We start from the raw sequence: 17,781 nt of genomic DNA on the forward strand, positions 1-17,781 counted from the left end.
GCATGAATAGTTAAGGCAGTGAGGATATCTTTTCTCTTTTTTCCTGGCACACAGAAGGCTTGAGCTGCTCAGGAAATAGCTGAGGTAAATGAAGAGATTTTTCAAAGGAGACTAGAAGCATTAAGCATTGCACTCTTAATATAAGTTTTTAAAGCAATTCCTTTTGGAATCTCTGAGCCATTGTTCCTGTAAGGTTCAGTTCTGTACTTCTTCTTTAGGCTTTGAGCATATACATTTATGTGGGGTTAATTTTAAACATGCAGGCCTGTGGCCTTCAATAGCCACATGTGTATGCATTTTCAGAAACAGAGCTGTAGGAGAGATTCCCATTTATTTTGATGGGAGTTCTGCCTGAATGCAGCTTGAACTCTTGTGTTACTAAAGCCATTTTTTGACACTCCAGTTGGACTGTTGTAACTAGGGAGAAGTTAATTCAGTGAGAGAAATGTGTATTGCAAGTTTTGCCACATTTCTCAGAGGAAAACTGTTTTCTTACTGCTGAATTTCCTTAGTGATGTAGATTTAAGTTTACTTCATAACACCTGGAGTAGCTGATACATAGTTTAATGTCAATATTAACTACATTTTGTACTGTTGCTTTTGCATTATTTTGCTTCCTGTGAGTGTGATTGGAGAGATGGCACAAATCTTCAAAATACACATTTTATGTGATATGAAACACTGGGAATTATTCTATAACAATTTAATAATTTTTAAAAGTACTGTGTAACATGGTATTTCTTTGCTGTATTGTGATTTTTGGTTATTTTCGTACAAGATCAATGAGGATGACTTTCAATACTTGAATAGGGTACAGCTATTGACCAGATGTTTAGAAGTGTGTTTGAACTGTGCATATAACTGCTGGTCAAAACCTAATGATAACCTAACAACCTTATGTGGCTTGAACTTCCAGAATTTGGAAGTCAGCTTTTAAGAAATATTTTAGGATTAAGGTTACTATTTTAACACAATACCTCCTGCATATTGGTTTGCAGGATCTAATGGAGAGCTGGACTTGTATTATTTTGTGGTAGTGCTGCACTTACTGGCATGAATCTAGATATTGCAGTATTTGAACAGAACTGGGTTTTGAGGTGAAAGAGAATCTTAAGGTGCAAAATTGCATACATTTTGTGAATAGTGCATGAAAGTTTGTGAACTACTCTTCAACAGTGCAATGTCTCTAAACAGGCAGAGGGCAGGGCTCGAGATTGATAGCTAGAGGACTTTAGACACATTGCAGCCAATGCAGCAGAGTTCCAGAGTACCCTTCACCTACAGGACTGGCTATGATTTCACTGGAAACATCTTCCCCACCTATTTTCTGTATGAATGAATGTCGCAGACATTTTTTCACAGAAATCCTTTCTTTGGGATTTGTTCGTTTCCTGGGAAGCAAGGGCCCCAGAAGGAGAATGTAAACAATTGTTATCAGCTGCTGTGGCATGCAATAGGATGCACCTGTGGTTGGTTCATGTTCCCATGTTTATAATTAAGGGCCGATCACAGGAGCAAGCTGGGGACAGAGTCCCTGGACACAACTTTGTTATAGGTTCTTTCTTTCTATTCTTAGCTTAGCAGCCTCTGGAACTTCTCTCTTTATTCTTATTAGTATAGTTATAATGTATTATATATCATATATCAATAAATCCAGCCTTCTGATCAAGAAACAAGATTCTCGTCCTTCTCTCCCCAAGCGACCTCCTCAGGTCGCTGTAATAAATGAAGAAAATTATCTGAGTGTGAGTTTGAGCAAGTACTATTGGGAAGCACCTGCTTACTCCAGCTACAGCCTATCTTTAATAACAGTGATGGTTTGTATTGTGTTGCTTAAAAAAAGCACTTTAATTTCAGAAAACATTGAACTGGCTTTAACTCTATCAGTACTATCCCAATGCATTGCTTTTTAAAACTAGAAATGTTTAAGAATTTCTGAAAATGCATGTCACTGGTACTAGGCTGTCACACTGGCTCTATTCTGTAGCAGCAGGATGCAAAGTGTGCCATGAGATCACCCCAAGTACAAATCTGTATGAAGGACTGGGGAAAGAACACGATGGGAGATATTTGAGGTGGCTGATAGGAAATCCTCTTGGTTAGCATTTACCTTTTCCCCCACATTTACACACTAACATTAAAAGTATTGATGAGATAGAAGAGAGGCCTGGGTGGCTCATAAGTCCTTTCAGTATATAACAAAATACTGCAGTACTGGATATCTCCATCTGTTTTAGTACTGGTTTCCTACAGGGAACTTAGGGCAGCTTACACCTGATAATTTCTGGACAATACTAAAGTAGAGTAGATTTAAACTTGTATGATGGAAGTGAAAAGCCCTATTTATTTGTGCTTTGACTGTCCATGAGCAGAGTTTGTCCAGGATTAATATTTTTTGCTAAAGGCATTAGAATCACTTTAATAATTCTGATATAAACTAAGTTTGTATCATCTTATTCTAACTCCTCATCAGCCAGAGTAATGTGATGAAAAATGTAACTAGTCACTTTGTCTGGGAAGATTAGGAGAGTACTTCTTTAAAGTGATTGGAAAACCTCTGATATGTGTGAGGAAAAGAAAACTTACTCCATTTTTACTGAAATATGAAGAGAATCTTTATACTGCTAAAGTGGTCCATTATTAGTATTGAGCAAACATGTACCAAAAAAGCACACAGGAGGTATGTAATATAAGGGGATGCAAAAATATTTCTTCAGTAGTATTACTTATTTTCTGTTACATGACCATATTTGTATCTGCTTTGTAGGCAAACCATTTTCTTTTGAAAAAAACCCTCATATGTCACATAATTTCTGCTACAATAAAATGAACATACCTTTAAATTGCTGCATGGAAAAAAAAATTTTACAGCCCCCCAAAGGCAGGACTTAGATAGCTGAAAAAACTGAGGAAGAAAAATTATATGCAAAAGGGCATCACTGACCCAAATGTTGGCCGTATTTGGTTACTTATTCTTTTGGTTCTGATATTACAAACAGATTAATACAGGCTAGTAACTAGCATGTAGAAATGAGCCATCTCTGAAGTATTTAACATTTATGCAAAAGCATAAATGTCAGAGTTAATTAGCAAAATAGGTGCAGCAACAATTTTACATCTGTAAAAGCTGATATAAATTAATATTTTAATGATGTAATGATGTATACTAAAGCTCCTGTGAGTTTGAAAGCTATTGACAAGTTCTTTTATGTACTCAGTGTACTACCCGCTCAGCAGTACACTGTCATTTTAGAGTAATTGCCCAGCAAACTTTTAAAATGCTGTCACAAAAAAATTGCTAAAACAGAGGTAGCTCTTTAATTTGTCTGTCACTTTTTCTGTCACTCCTACTGCACTTTATGTTGAGTGCAAGTTAAGCTGTCACATTGGAAGTTCTTCCACATATTTTTACAGATTGGGTTGAGGCCATGTTGCCAATTTGTCCTACAATGTTAAGGAAAGTTTTAAATAAAAATATTTTGTGCACACTTCTTTTACTTCTACACACTAACATAGAAGATTGGGAATTATTCCTCCTATAGCTGGAGAAACTAGTTTGGATTTGTAAAACAGAATGAGTTTCACTTGAGATGATGATTTCTCCAAACCCACCTGTTTCATAGGAGAATGTATATGTGTGTGTGTGTATATGTGGTTTTTTTTTAACGTATATAATACAGCTGCTTAAGGCTGGTTAGTAGTTGATGTTTTATCCAGGTAGAGGTTCTTAAAATGAAGATTTTTCTGTTCATAGAAGATAAAAAGGCTACAGTGGGAAGTTTGAGAACAACTTACCTCAGACTTCAAGTGGCCAGGATGCTCAGCTGGAATGTGAAAGAATGCTAAGGGAAGAACTAAAACATTTTTGTAGTGTTCACTCATTTTTTCAGACAGGAAACAGTAAAACATCTGGAAACTTTGATTTTTCATGAGATGGGAAGACTTTTCTTTACAGTTCTAGATCCAGGAAGTTTCTTGTGCATTAGCTCTTCTTGTGTGATGTTGGAGGCAAAATGACAAAAACATAATCCAATTTTTTGCACCTTTTCTAAAAGATTTTATTTTCTGCTTGCCTTTTTAGGGAGGCGCTTCCAAGCAGTAAGATCCCATGTTATCTCCCAGGGCAGAGTAGAAGTATAAGGCAGCTATGTCAGACAGCAAGTTCTATGCCAAGAAATGGGGAAAAGTTGCTCTAAAGCCAGGAGATAGTTATGCAGCCACCAGACTTCCATGTAGTTAGCATTGTATTGTGCAGGATATTCTGAGATCATGAGCAAGAAGTAAGAGGAACTGAGTCTGTTATCCTTCTTTTAAAAGGAACTTAACTGTGGCATATATTGCAGACTCCACAATTGAAATTGAGTGCAAAATCCTGAATTGCAACAACTTGATCAGCTAAATGCTCTTACTGCTAGAAAACGGTTTCTGCTGTCTGAATACCATCACAATTGGAAACTGTATTAGGAGGAAACAGCTGAAGTTCATCATCACATGGATCACTTTTTTTTCTTACTCCTTAAAAAGAGTTTTCATATTTAGTTTTCATATTTTTTGAGGATAAAAGAAAAAAATTACTCTTTATAGGATTACTTTTTGTTTTCAGTGAAAGGAAGGATGCATTTTGATTTTCACCATCATTTAATTCTCTCAAGTAAATAGTTACAAAAATAAAAATGAATAATAAAACAATTTGAAGAGCCAGGTATGATTTATACATTTAAATTATGGAAAAACCCCTTCTTTTAACATACAGAGTTACTAACAGTTTACACATTTGACTGTAGGGGGAGTGAATATTCATAATAAGAACAATTTCACAGTATGAAATGGCAGTAGTTACTGACAATCTGTAGCTATCAAAGAATGAGCACTGGCACATTAATAAAGAACTTAAAAGCAGATCCACAGTCTAACATCTTAGGAGCTATAAAACTACAACTTCTACATGAGTCATATGTTTGAACTCCAAACTATCTTATAAAATTTAGCTGGAACACATTTTTCTTGACACAAATGAGTATATTAATTTCCATAAGATATTATCTCTTACCATATATTTAATTCAGATTCTCTTTCTACTTCCACTAAAATAATTGCTTACAATATATTGACTTGATTTTATATGGCTAATTAGAGCAGTGGATGGAAAAAAATAGGTTTGCAGGTAATAGTGAAATTAAATATGTTAATCTGTAGCTCAGTGCACACATTTTGTATAAGCTTTAATTTGCTATATAAATTATAGTTCTGCATTTATAAAATGCCCTTGAAAGAATGTCCCATTTTTTGAATACTAATACCATGGGAAACAAATATACAAAGCTTTTAGCTATAGGCTATATTTGCATAAATTAAGACAACTAGTCAGTCTGAATATCCAACTGCAGATACACTTTCAAAAGATATTCTACAAAGAGTTGGTAGGACTCTGTGTATTTAAGATTTTCATTCAGTTAGCAATGTAGCAGTCCTTCATAATAGGCAAGTACATTTTGAACAATGAGGCATAAATAGTATAATAAATAGGCTGTGGTTTATCAGCTAGAGCACAGAACAATTATTTCAAAAGGCTCTGAACTAATTTCTCTCTGAGCTGGTAGCAAATTTCTCCACTACTGGTCTGCTTTACAAGTTTATTCTACAAAAAGCTGGTATGACTCTCAGTGTAGCTGCCCAGTGCAGTGTATGTATTTTGTGAGATGACTGCAGTGACACGTGCTATTCTCCACATAGATTTTGGTAACCTCAGCTAAAAGACTAGTAGTTTCAACCTTTTCAAAAAAATCCTCACTGTTTAGAAAACCCTCTGTCCATGTGAATTCAGTTAAGAGTCATAATGATAGAGAGAAGGCAATTAGAAAATTTGTGTTGCAGAGTATGTCCTAATGTCTGCTTACAGTGTTTTACTCAGAAGGAGAAAGGCCATATGTATGTCAATACACTTTTATGCTTCTTTCATAGTCAGGGTGGTCAAAATATTCTCTCTTGTTTAGGCAATGGCAGCAAATTAGGATCAAATCCTTAAATGAGAAAAAGAACCTAAATCCTTTCTGTATCTAGCACAGGAACAGTATCACTACTGGAGTTATACAGACAAGTTGTGGGATGCATGGGAAACACTGCATGACATTCAAAATGCATCCCAGGGAATGTTTATTTTGAGGCAGCATCCTAATTAATTTTTATTTTCTTTGGCTCTGTATCAATAATCAAGATCTTGAATGCTCTAGACAGAAGAAAGCATCACTGGTCAGAAAGTTTTTGATGAGTCTGTGACTTAGACATTTAATAGTGTTAGAGTATTAACATTTCAGGTGTATTTTATTGCTTCCTTTACCGTCTTATGAGGCAGCAGTATGCTCTGAGTCTTCCCACTAGCTTCATGGTGGAACAGAAAACTCAGAGTTAATTTAACCTTCAGACTGTCAAAGTAAAATAAACACTTTTAAAAATGAAAATAGCTAGTTGGGAATAGTTCACAGTGAAGAACTTCATTTTTTATTCATTCTCTTCATACAAGGTGAAGATCATACAAGTGAATGCCTAATATTGTTCCTCTGAGGGAGTGTCATTGAAAGTATCACCTAGAATTAATCGTTTGATGATGCTGAACAAGCCAGAGAAATTTGCCCTGGAATGTTTTTTAGTAGCACTACTGTTCTTGGGTGAAGATTTTCCCTTTGGATTTTCTTCATTCTATATAATGCTGTTTGTGCAATTAAATAGTCAATTTAACATTCTGGCAAAATAGCCCTTCAACATCAGCTTTCCAATAAGATTATTGTGATTATCCGTTGCTCCTTGCTGTAATATGGAAGTTAGTATAGCGCAACAGTAAATCTCCCTTACTAAAAGAAAAAATCACATTACATAACCAAATGTCACCAACTATGACTAAATATGTGACACTGTGAGCCCTAGCTATGAGAATTGGTAGAAGAAATGCAGTCTCTAGTGATATTTTCATCAACCTTTAAGCCAGGTCAGAAGTTTATGTGACACCTTTATATCTGTCTTCTCCATTACTAATCTAGGAACAGCTAAAGACTAGCAAATAAAAAGGAACATTTAAAATATGAAAATGTCCACAAAACTCAACTTAGGCAATGTAATGGTGTAAGGTTTGAAGACAAATCTCCCACAGGAAGATATCCAGAAGTATGAGAAGTCACGTCAGCTGGCCAATTTTGATTTTTTCTTTTATTTTGAAATATGGGAGAACACTTAGCTGAAGTGTAGAGTCTTTAGGGCCAGTTAACATGGAAGACCATCATACACAATTTCAAGATGCATTTGATGAAAAAAACCCAGCTGGAATGGTCACAGAAACCTTGTTTCACAGCAAGTACATTGACAGGTTAACTGTGACTATAGAGGCAAACATGGCAGCTGAATGATAAAGGGAGTACAAAAAGTCTAACACAGCTTCCCAGATTAACTCAGACTACGAAGATATTGCCCAGATTTACTGAGAGGCTCTGCAGATAAAACCCACCAACTCCACTTAGGAACAGTAGAAATCAGGGGTGAAGGAAGAATGAGCCTTAATCCTTTCCTCCCATTGCAATCAGAGCTCATCCAGTCTGTACTAAGAGCAATGTAATTTTGCTTCTGCCTGAAAACTGTCAACTAAGACCAAGTGAAACTTAAAATGGAACAATTTCCTGCAAGAGTTGCTAAATTCTGTCCATTTTTCTTTGGAACACTGGGGGACAAAAACGGGGATATGCTGAAGATCTATATTTTAGGATGCTGTCTGGATAGAGTGAGTCTATGTAGATGCAATACTGGAATGTTTGATGGAGCAGGACATGGGATTCATAGGCATTCTAAGAATGGGAAAGCAGAAGAAAGGGAGAAAGAAAAAACTCCATTAAAAAGAACTGTTTCTGGTTTTCTAAATCCGAAGTTTATCCAGATATTACACAGGCTCAGGATCTCTGAATTAGTGTTTCATTGAGGTGAGGACTTGAGAATATTTTTAAACAATATTTTGGATGGAAAGACAAAGAATTAACAACTCATTTATTCCTCTTCGAAGATGGAAAATACCTCAACTAAAACATGCTGAGAATAGCAAAGTAGAATCTTTTTTTCTGACCAAAAGTGCCATAGGGCATCAAAAACAATCACAACACTTGCATCTGATACAGAATCCTTTTAATTAGTCAACAAAGGTCAGGTCTTAAGTCAATGCACCAGAGTCATTAGACTGGACTGGACTGGACCAAATCTAATTATTCCCAGTCCTACTATCAGACAAAGATGTTTTGATAATGACTTCTAACAGTGTAACAATGATAGCGCTCAAAAAAAGGAGGAAATAAAAAATGATTCTTCAAAATAAAATCAGATTTATATCAACATATATTACCATCTGATAATACTTAACCAAACATCTGCTTTTAGAACATAGAACCCAATTCATTACAATAACTAGCTTTGACCCCAAATACATTACATGTATCAGAAATTGAATCCAAAGTTACATTCACACATATTTGCTAATGTAGTCTCCCTTATTAGTGGCATCTTTGACTCCTACATTTACAAACACCTCGGACTCAGGATCCTGAGTTCTGGTCCATGGTTGTTGTACTGTTTAGTGGGAGGACTCTTGTGGTTGATGTTTCTCAGTACTCCCTTTGGCTCTTGCCTGTTTTGTGCTTATGTGCCCTGGATGTTGTGCTTCATTGATACACAGCCAAAAGGAGGATCCTTAGGTTCAGTGGCAAAGTTGCTGAAGTTGTAATATTTCTAAGGCTGCCCTGACTTACACTGGGGGCGGAATTATTCCTCGAGTATTACAAGAAGAAAAAAAAAAAAAAAAAAAAGGACAGAATTAAAAGCTATCTTCCTAGCTGCAAAATATAGATTTGTATTCTGTATAGTGGGATCTATCCCTATTTCCCATATGAAACAATTACCTATATGCCTAATAACACAATCAAACCTTTTTCTTTCTTGCCATGCAGGTCTGCGGGCATCCATCAAGCTCATGAAAAAACTGCTCATTCTAGTTTGAATGGCTTAACTGCTTTTGTATGTAGTGAATGCAGTTTACCCATGAGATCTTTGTATTAATTATGATATATCAAACTGTATTTCAGGTGTATATAGTGCTGTACATAGATTTAATAACTAGGTTTAAAAAATTGTTTTGTATCAATGCAGAAGGAAAGATGAAGGAGATATACTTGCCTCAAAGGGCAGTCTTCCTCATGTTCAAGGAAGTGAGGTGGTGTTTTTTCACCAAATTAAATAGATGGAACTGCAGCTTAAAAATTACCATAAGCAAGAGAAAATGATGGGGTTTTTTTGTTTTTCAGTAGACCTATAAAAGACTTATCCTAGGAGTCTCTAGTATTGGAGTTTCCACTCTGTAATGAAATACATGCCCTTTACTTCAAACAAATTCTAGTTGTTAAGGTGGATTGATCCCTAATTTGAGTAAAAGAATTTGAGCAATTAAAATAGAGAGTATCTTGTACTTTGGCTATAAAGTACTTAAATATTACATACAGCGAAAAGTTCTCATTCAATGAAATTGTTTAATGGTCTGATATCTGACAAGATAACTTGTTTCAGGCAACTGAATAGTAAACTATATCTACAGATTAACAGTTTGGGGCTTGATCCTGTAAATAGTCCTATGAGTAATCCCCTATGAGTAAACCCCTAATTCACTCCTAAGTGAATATTTCTAAATGCTGTAAAAGAGTGTGGTGCTGTATTCTAGAAAGATACTGCCTTTTGGAATACTTTCCTGCTTCCAATGCATAGTGTCCACTGCCAGCCTATGCATCAGCTTCAGGAAGCAGAATAACTGTTTTCTCAATTTTTTTTTTCCCAATCTGTGAAAAATTCTGGTCTTGTGAAAATCACTAATTAATGCCAGTGAAATCTGTGTAGTTGGACCCTTGTGGGAGTAGCTAAATCAGGATAAACTGAGTAGTATGTTTGAAAGTAGTATTTTATGGCTACTAACACTTGAGCCAGATAGCAACCTGGCCAACAGCTCGTACTTGTGGCACTTACTCTTCATCTGTGAAGAGCAGAGACTGCTGTGTGAAGTGTTGGGCGATGCGTTGTGTTATGGGGGGCTCCCTCAGAGTGAAGGTTGGATGGTACACACATGGCAAGGCTTATTCTTAGAAATAAACGAGTGTTGGTAGGACTGAAAGGCTGTGCTGAAACTGCGGGCACTCAGTGCCCCGAGCTAGACCTTGTCCAGTCCTGAAGGGCCCTACCAGGCAGCGACATACCAGGCCCTTGTCCTGGGGGGCTGGAAACTGCGTTTTCTAGAAGAGGCCTTGGGCTTGCAGAAAGGGCGCTGAGTAGGAATCCGCGGTTTGCTCAGGGCAGCCTGAAGGGCAGAGCTGTGCCCTCGCCCAAGCGCGGGGCAGAGCGGGCGGCTCCCGGCACGGACGGAGCAGCCTCGGGCTCCGGCTGCTCCCGGCCGCGCCGCCCCGGCGGACAAGGGCCGCACAGGCCGCACGGCTGGGGGCATCCCCGGCCCCGCCGCTGCCCCCGGGCTGTGCCGCAGCGGCGCGGGGTCCCGGGGGCGCCTCGGGCTCGGGGGCGCCGGGTTGCAGGCGGCCCCAGGCCGGAGGCCGCCCACGGGGCCGCCGGTGCTGCCCCCAGTGTGAGGCGGGCGTGGGAGCCGGGGCGGGCGGGCCAGGGCCAGGTGCAGGGCCGGGGCCCGGCTGCCGCCTGCTGCCGGCCGCCGCGCGGGTAATCACGCGTCCCCCCGCACTGCTGATTTGCAAGAGCAGATTAATCAGAGCGCGCGGCTTGATGAAATTTGCTGTTATTGTGCCCATTTTTAGAAACATCTTTTATTATCTTCATTATTCATTTACAGGGGACCGGCATCAATTATGCAAATGAGTTCACAGACTTTGCAGATTACTTCATTTGCCGCTATTGTTTGTGGAAATTTAATTATTAAATATTATTAAGCTTGCGTTTTCTTCAATTTTCCGAGGCTTAGTTTCATTTGATTTTTCCTCCAGCTGCTCTCGTTTCTTTTCAGTGCCAAAACAGCTCCTCATCAAAGCAGCTCTGGCATGTGAAGACCAAATAAAATCTCCTCAATTTAATAATTTTGATGTTAGTCCCTTGTTCTCAGCTGCTTGCTCAAAGCAATGCAGAGAGAAACGCAGAGCACATTCAATTTAATGAGTAGAAATTGAATTCAAGTTTGTTCGGAATTGACTTCAATTAAGCAGAGTCTTAATGATAAATTAATCTCTTTTCTTTATTCCCTAGAATTTGTTTTTCAAAGTAGGAAATTGGACTACATTGAAAGACCAAATAAAGAATACCAATTTTAACTAGATTATGGAACCGATAGCAAAATTTAATTCTTTATAGTAACGTACTTGGACAAATAGCATTCACTCTATGGCATGTATTATAATTTATATTCATTGTTACCACTCACACTTTCATGGCATGGATAAAATGGCAGTTGAATTAAATATGGGCCTGTAATAGACTTCAGAGTTTTAATCTTTATTAAGAAACTCTAATTGAATGCATAATTAGCTTTTCAGGGTCTAGGAAACTAGGTTTAATATCTATGTGGGCTGAAAACATAGATCAGGCTTTTTTTTTTAAGAGCATTTTTCATTAGTTTATTTTTTAGGAGAAATTATCTTGTAACACGGCTTGTATAAAAAGCCACATTTTAGCTTCATTGCAAGAAGCTACATATAGAGGAGCAGTAACAAGGTTTTTTTGTGCTCTGAATGTCCAAAGACAGCTCTTGCATTCTGGGTGGATGGTGGGGAGTGCAGCCTTCTTTCATTAGAGCAGGTAGTTTGTGTCTGTCCCCACTGAAACACGGAGGCCAAACAAGTCAATGCTTTTGAATAGCAATGTGCCCTTTTCCTTCTGTGCTGCAGTTCTACCATGCTTAGACACCGTAGTGTCTCAGTTATTTTCCTCTGTGTTATTCTTGTGGTATGACGACCATATGCTCTATATTTTTGCTATTTCAGAGAACAAGCTGTTTTTTCAAGAGGGGAGAGTAATTTGGGTCCCTGATCTAGGTTTTCAAAGGTGATCAAGCATCCTTGCGATGTCTTAAGCTGGCCATCTCATGCCACTGGTAATTTATGAAACTTTCATTCTTTTACCTCTCTCCTCAGTAGAAAAAACCCACTATTTTACTGTGTATGATTAAACTTATAGAAATATCATTAGATAGAGGATCTTTGAACCAAGCTCTGTCTCATATATGCTTATATTTATGGATAAATGAATAAAATATCCACCCACAGTACTAGCATTTTAGAACTGTTATGCAAACATTCTTTCCAGTGATGTCTCAGGTATGAAAGGAGTTTTTACTAAGATTAATTACAGATTCAGGAGGGCTCAAATTCTGTGCTTTTGGTTTTCAGTGAAGAGTGGGTAAGTTCAGCCATCTGAGGAACATTCAGTCTTCTGCTTTACCTGCATGTAAAATCTGTGGTTCCCAGGCACTGGAAAATATAAAGCAAAGGTATATATTGCTTTTTAAATAAGAAGTAATAAATTGAACAATTTCCGTTAGACACCTTTTACAATCTTCACTGGCCTTGTGACCCCCTCCCACTGCGTGTCCAGCACTGGCATGTTTCTGTTTTCCTAGAATTTCCTGTTACTTTTTCTTGGTGTAAAGGGTCAAGGGCCTGCTAACATACTCTCTGCATGACACACAATTGAAAATATTTATTAATGCAACACATTTATTTTTACAGATCTGGGAGATTAAGTTTTAGTGCTTTAAGGATACCCATATTCCAAAGATTTGCTTCAGTTTTCTGAATGTGTTTTTCAGTAAATAGCCATTTGGAAACGGGAACCAGCTTTCTCTGGAAATGGTAAAGAAAGTTTTGTTAGTCTTAACTTACCATATGTTTTGGGGATATGGTTTAGTGGTGAACATGGTGGTTCTGGATTAACAGTTGGACACAGTGATCTTAGAGCTCCTTTCCAGCCTTAATGATTCCATGATTCTGTACTTCAGAGCTGCAGTTATTTAGAAAGAGATGAAATAAATGTTTTTACAAGAAGTTGCAGTTGCAGTTCATAGCTTATCTATGTTGTTCTGTGTAGAAATCAGTCCCTCTGTTCCAGTAGACATAGGCCAGATTTATAAAAACATGAAGGTGCTCGGAGTCACAGAAAGCCTTGGAGAGGTGAGAGATGTCAAAGCTCCAGCAGTCTTTGCAGCCTATATGTGAATTAAACCTGGGTTTAGGCATGACATTGTAGGCATCACACACAGACATTGTAGACATCACACACACGTGTGTTCCAGCAAATGATTGCATTGTAAAACATCTACAAAGAAGTCATTAAGATAGTGTTCCTGTTAGAAATAACTGTACTATAACAGCACTGTGGTACTCCATATTCCCTTGTATATCACTGATTCTCTCATCAATTTCTTCAGTGCAAAAGCATTAAAGACTTTTATTGCATATAGATCTTACAAGTTCACTTTAAGGTCTGACCATTAAACCAAGCTGTTTTCATCTATTTGTCATCATTTGCAGTAATGGTTCTCTAGTTTGGTGCCTGCCTTCTGCAGTCCCAGTGTTCTCTGATTAGACTCCTGTGGACACCTGTGCAGATCACACTGCTATCTCTTCCTTTCATCTAGAAAAGCCCTACAGGGCCCTATATGTGGTACAGTGAAACAGTTTCTCAAATTTATTTGTCTTATGTACAAAGGAAGTCCATATGTCAAAACAACTTTTAAAAAAAAACCCTTAAAATTTCTTTCCCCCTTTCACAACTGAATCTGATCTTGGTGAGCGTGTCCCTGCTGTTGCCTGGTACATTTTCCAAGGAAATTTGGCTTTTTCAAATCTCTATCAGGTAGAAATGGGATGGCTCCATAAGCAAAATTCAGTCAAAGTAGTAAGTTTCCTGGAGAGGAAAAGAGCCATAAAACCACTTTCAACTAGTGAGTATATTCTGCATCTGATCCACAGAAATACTGTGCATGTATTAATATCCCTTTTAAAACAGAAAAGTGAATGTTTTTACAAGAGACATTTGTGTCAATTTTGGCTATGCTAGGGAGAGTAGTTACTAGCAGATTATCTGGCCTGGCTGGAAGCTCAAACTCTCAACTTCTCAGAGAAGAGTAAGGCAAGATACTGTAAAAGGAAATTATTTGTTTCTGCAAGAAAGATGAAAGGGGAGGTAAAGATCAGCTTCCTTAAATTATTCTTTACCGAAATGGAAGAGCTCTGGTTTGTATGTATTTACACACCTAGAGTGAAAATAATTTCCCATGACAGGACTACAGTTATTTTATATTCTGAGTTTTTTTTTCTGGAGATTTCAAAATAATACATTTCTTATGATCAAGATTATACAGTTTTCTTTAATAATTTCTTAATAGGCAGTATTGTTTTCAGTGCTGCTCTTTTCTACTTCATTTTTCTGCACCCTCTTTCAACAACCCTGATGGTAAATGCATAAGGCAAGAGTAAGGCTAAGTGTTCAAAAGGGAAGAAATGTCACACTTATAAAATCCCTCTAAGAAACAACTTTTGACTACATTGTCAGCTACTATTTTTGAAGTACAATTATTATATCACTTCAGATAATTCTGCATTTTGTGCTGTTGAACATTTTTTATATGCCAGAAGATCTGGTAAATCTATTATCTGCTACTGCAGTCTCTAACCACAGGTCTCTAGTCTGTTCTCATGGTAGGGGCAAAGTATGGATATGCTGATCCACCAATATCTGAGTACTTTCTAGTGAATAATTCTGTAAGTCACAGCTGCTTTGCAGGTTTATTCTACATTACAGGTATGATTATCCAAATTTCAAGCTTGGCAGATGATCTGGGTAGCTATATTTAATTAACTGTCAAGGACAAAACAAAGCTGTATTCTGGATGTATTTTTAATTTTCCAAGATGTGAGAAAACATTGTGCAAATTCTTTTTCAGCTGTTTATTCACTGTTTTTGTTCATCATGGGCTGGCCACTGTTGTTGCATAGTGTGACTGTCAGATTTATCAACCAGTTTAAGAACATTGTGAGATGTGACTTGCATTTTTAGGATACCTGTGCATGCAGCTAAGTTAGCTTCAAAGTAAAATCTCATCTCAAAATGGAATTTAAAGCATTGCTACTGCTTGAAAAAAGTCTATATAGTATATGGCTGCTGACAAAAAAAAAATTTACTGAAGAAAGATGAGGATTTAATCAGAGAAAAGTTTGTTGCTAAAGACATAGTGGACTATTATGGCAGTGAAAAATATTATGTAGCATTATAATCTGTCTCTGACTTTGTGGGAGAAAAAGTATGATACTGACAAGTAAGTGATTATGTAATTAGACTATACTGTAAACTGTACAAAAAAGATGTACAGCTAAAAAGATTTGGAGTTTCTGGTCTGCCATGTGGCATTCCAAATGTAGTTTCCTGAAAAATCTCAAAGTTGAAAATCTTTTACTATGTCAAGAAAAAATATTAAAAAATAAAGTTCCATTATGTGGAGTAAGCGTTATCACTGCTAGAAGACTTGGTTTCATGTGCTTCAAGGAAACCTTCCCCTTTCCTGTAAAATTTGATGCAGGTTTTATTGCAAAAGACCTGTGCTTTTTGTGGAAGCTCATTTCAAACCTTTAAAAAGTAGCTTCCTTTATGCAGGGCCTTCTGGTGGAAGATGTGGAAAAAGGCTGTTCAGAAAGTTTTCACCAGGTGGGACCCAGGGTCTCTCTTCTCAGTTTTCATGGGAATTGAAGTCTGGACTAGAGATAAGAACAAAAATCAGGCCTTTCAGCCCCAGTGAAATACTATTTTCCAGATGGAGTAAGAGAAGTGGGGCTCCTGCAGCTGTGATATTACCAGGGCTCTGTCTGTGTATAGACCTTTGGATGACTGTAATTGCATTGTTGGTTAAGATCATTAGCCTCTGTGTGGTTCACAAGCTGTATAAGTGTGTCCTTAGGTTCACAGTGGCTAAATTTTGCTTTCCGTTCTGCCCTTCTAAACCAAAGACAGTACAGTTAGTTTTACTGCTGACTTCAGCAAGCATAAGCAAAAGCAGTTCCCCTGAATAAAAATTTGTGGGCCACTTGGAAACACTTCTTAAACATCACTATATAGAATAAATGCACGTTTTTCTCTCTTGTCCATAGCTGTGCCCTGACAAATAATTTTATTTGTAGCCCATGATGGAATATCACAGTTGTATCAAAGTGTCACTGGAATGGAAATTTACATAATAGAAACATCCCTGTGTTCTTTAAAGTGATTACTTATTATTTTTTTAATCTCAGTTCTTATGGTAGCTGTGCTTAAAATCACCATTTCCATTGTTTGAGTTGGATGACCACATTGCAAATTGTATTTTGTTATCACTTACTGGTGGATTTCTTACACCTTTCCCTGGAGCATCTTCCCTGCAGGAGACAGGATGTGAGACTAAGTAGCCTGTGGTTCTGATCATGTTTGGCAGTTCCTGTGATCCTGAGTTTGGGTACTGTATTGGAGCTTTGAAACTCTTGCATTAGATGGGATATGGGTGTATTGCCCCAGGGATGCAAAGCTAAAGTACCAAAGGAACAAATTAACAGGATGTCACATTAAAATAATTTTTCTACTCTAATTTAGGTAACTAGATTAATGTGAGTTCATTTAGGAATACTTAAATGTAGCATAATCACATCTAAATGATGTACAATATCAACAATAATTAAGGTAGAAAAATCAAATTTATGTAAAAAGGAGTCTAGACTTTCAGTGTTTGTACACCTCAAATACATCCGCTGAAAGAAAGTAGAGTCAAAAAGGAATGGTTTAAATTCAAAATCATGCAGTAAACATGACTTTGACTTGGAGTCTTTCTGTAAGGAATTTTTTAACACTTGACATTGTCTTCTGGTCTATTTTCCATTGCCAGGGCTTGTCAAGCCCTTCAGTCCACTTGAAAACACTTTACAATTTCTGGTAAGTACTAAAGTAGTGTGACCACCATCTATAATAATAATTCCTGAAAATTTGTGTATTTTAAATGTTTTTTTAAATGTGTGTGCTGTGGTTCTATTTTATAAAATGTGTGAATGTCACAGTACCTTTTGGCATGGATGTTTTAACTGCAAAGCAAGTTTTAAGGGTGAAATGCAGAGATGGGCTAGAAGAAAAAGAACCTTTGAAGCTTGTGATGTAAGTGAAATAGACTTAATATATGACTTAATAAAGTGGAAAAACTAATTTTCAAATGTTGGTTGAAAAGCAAGGAATTACATTCACTGGAATAGGTCAGGTTACCTTGAGAGTACTAGCACTATTAATTCAGCCTGGATAAACAGCAAAAATATCTATTTTCATTTTTCCAGAACAGATTTCTTCTACTTTTTAATTTCATTATAAAGAAAAAAATACTGTTTATCTATCCAGGAACAAAATTCTCTAGGAGAGTGTCAATGGTCTTTACTGTGTACCATTTCATCTTGCTGCAATACAATTTTAAAAATTATTATTTGATTATTTAACTGTGACTATTAAGTCACTTGAACAGTGGAGAACTAAAGTGAAAATTCCAAATGATACTTGATAGGTTTTGATGCTACATGAAAAGGAAAAATCATCCATTGACTGATGACAACCTGCTGTTTGAAATAAGCATTTACATTAAGACTTAAGGCTTTAGGTGGTTATTGCATTTCATTGTACAGCTTCCTGGAAGTTTACCTAATTTTAGTGGTTCTATTATATTGCGCAGAATAAACCCAGTTTCCTGTCTCCAAACTTTCT

At 37.1% G+C, this 17,781-nt stretch overlaps 1 long non-coding RNA gene across 1 annotated transcript in view; it reads left to right on the top strand.

Annotated features, from left to right (window-relative positions):
- LOC128943346 (uncharacterized) overlaps nt 1–17,781 on the top strand; it is a 415,897-nt gene that overhangs the window by 11,287 nt on the left and 386,829 nt on the right. The window contains exon 2 of the long non-coding RNA XR_008483692.1: nt 16,928–16,974. This is a non-coding gene — a long non-coding RNA (uncharacterized LOC128943346). The remainder of the gene's footprint in view (nt 1–16,927; nt 16,975–17,781) is intronic.

This window comes from Melozone crissalis, unplaced genomic scaffold, assembly GCF_028551555.1.
Source record: "Melozone crissalis strain CALT ecotype California unplaced genomic scaffold, PUWL_Pcris_2 ptg000045l_1, whole genome shotgun sequence".
NCBI lineage: Eukaryota > Metazoa > Chordata > Aves > Passeriformes > Passerellidae > Melozone > Melozone crissalis.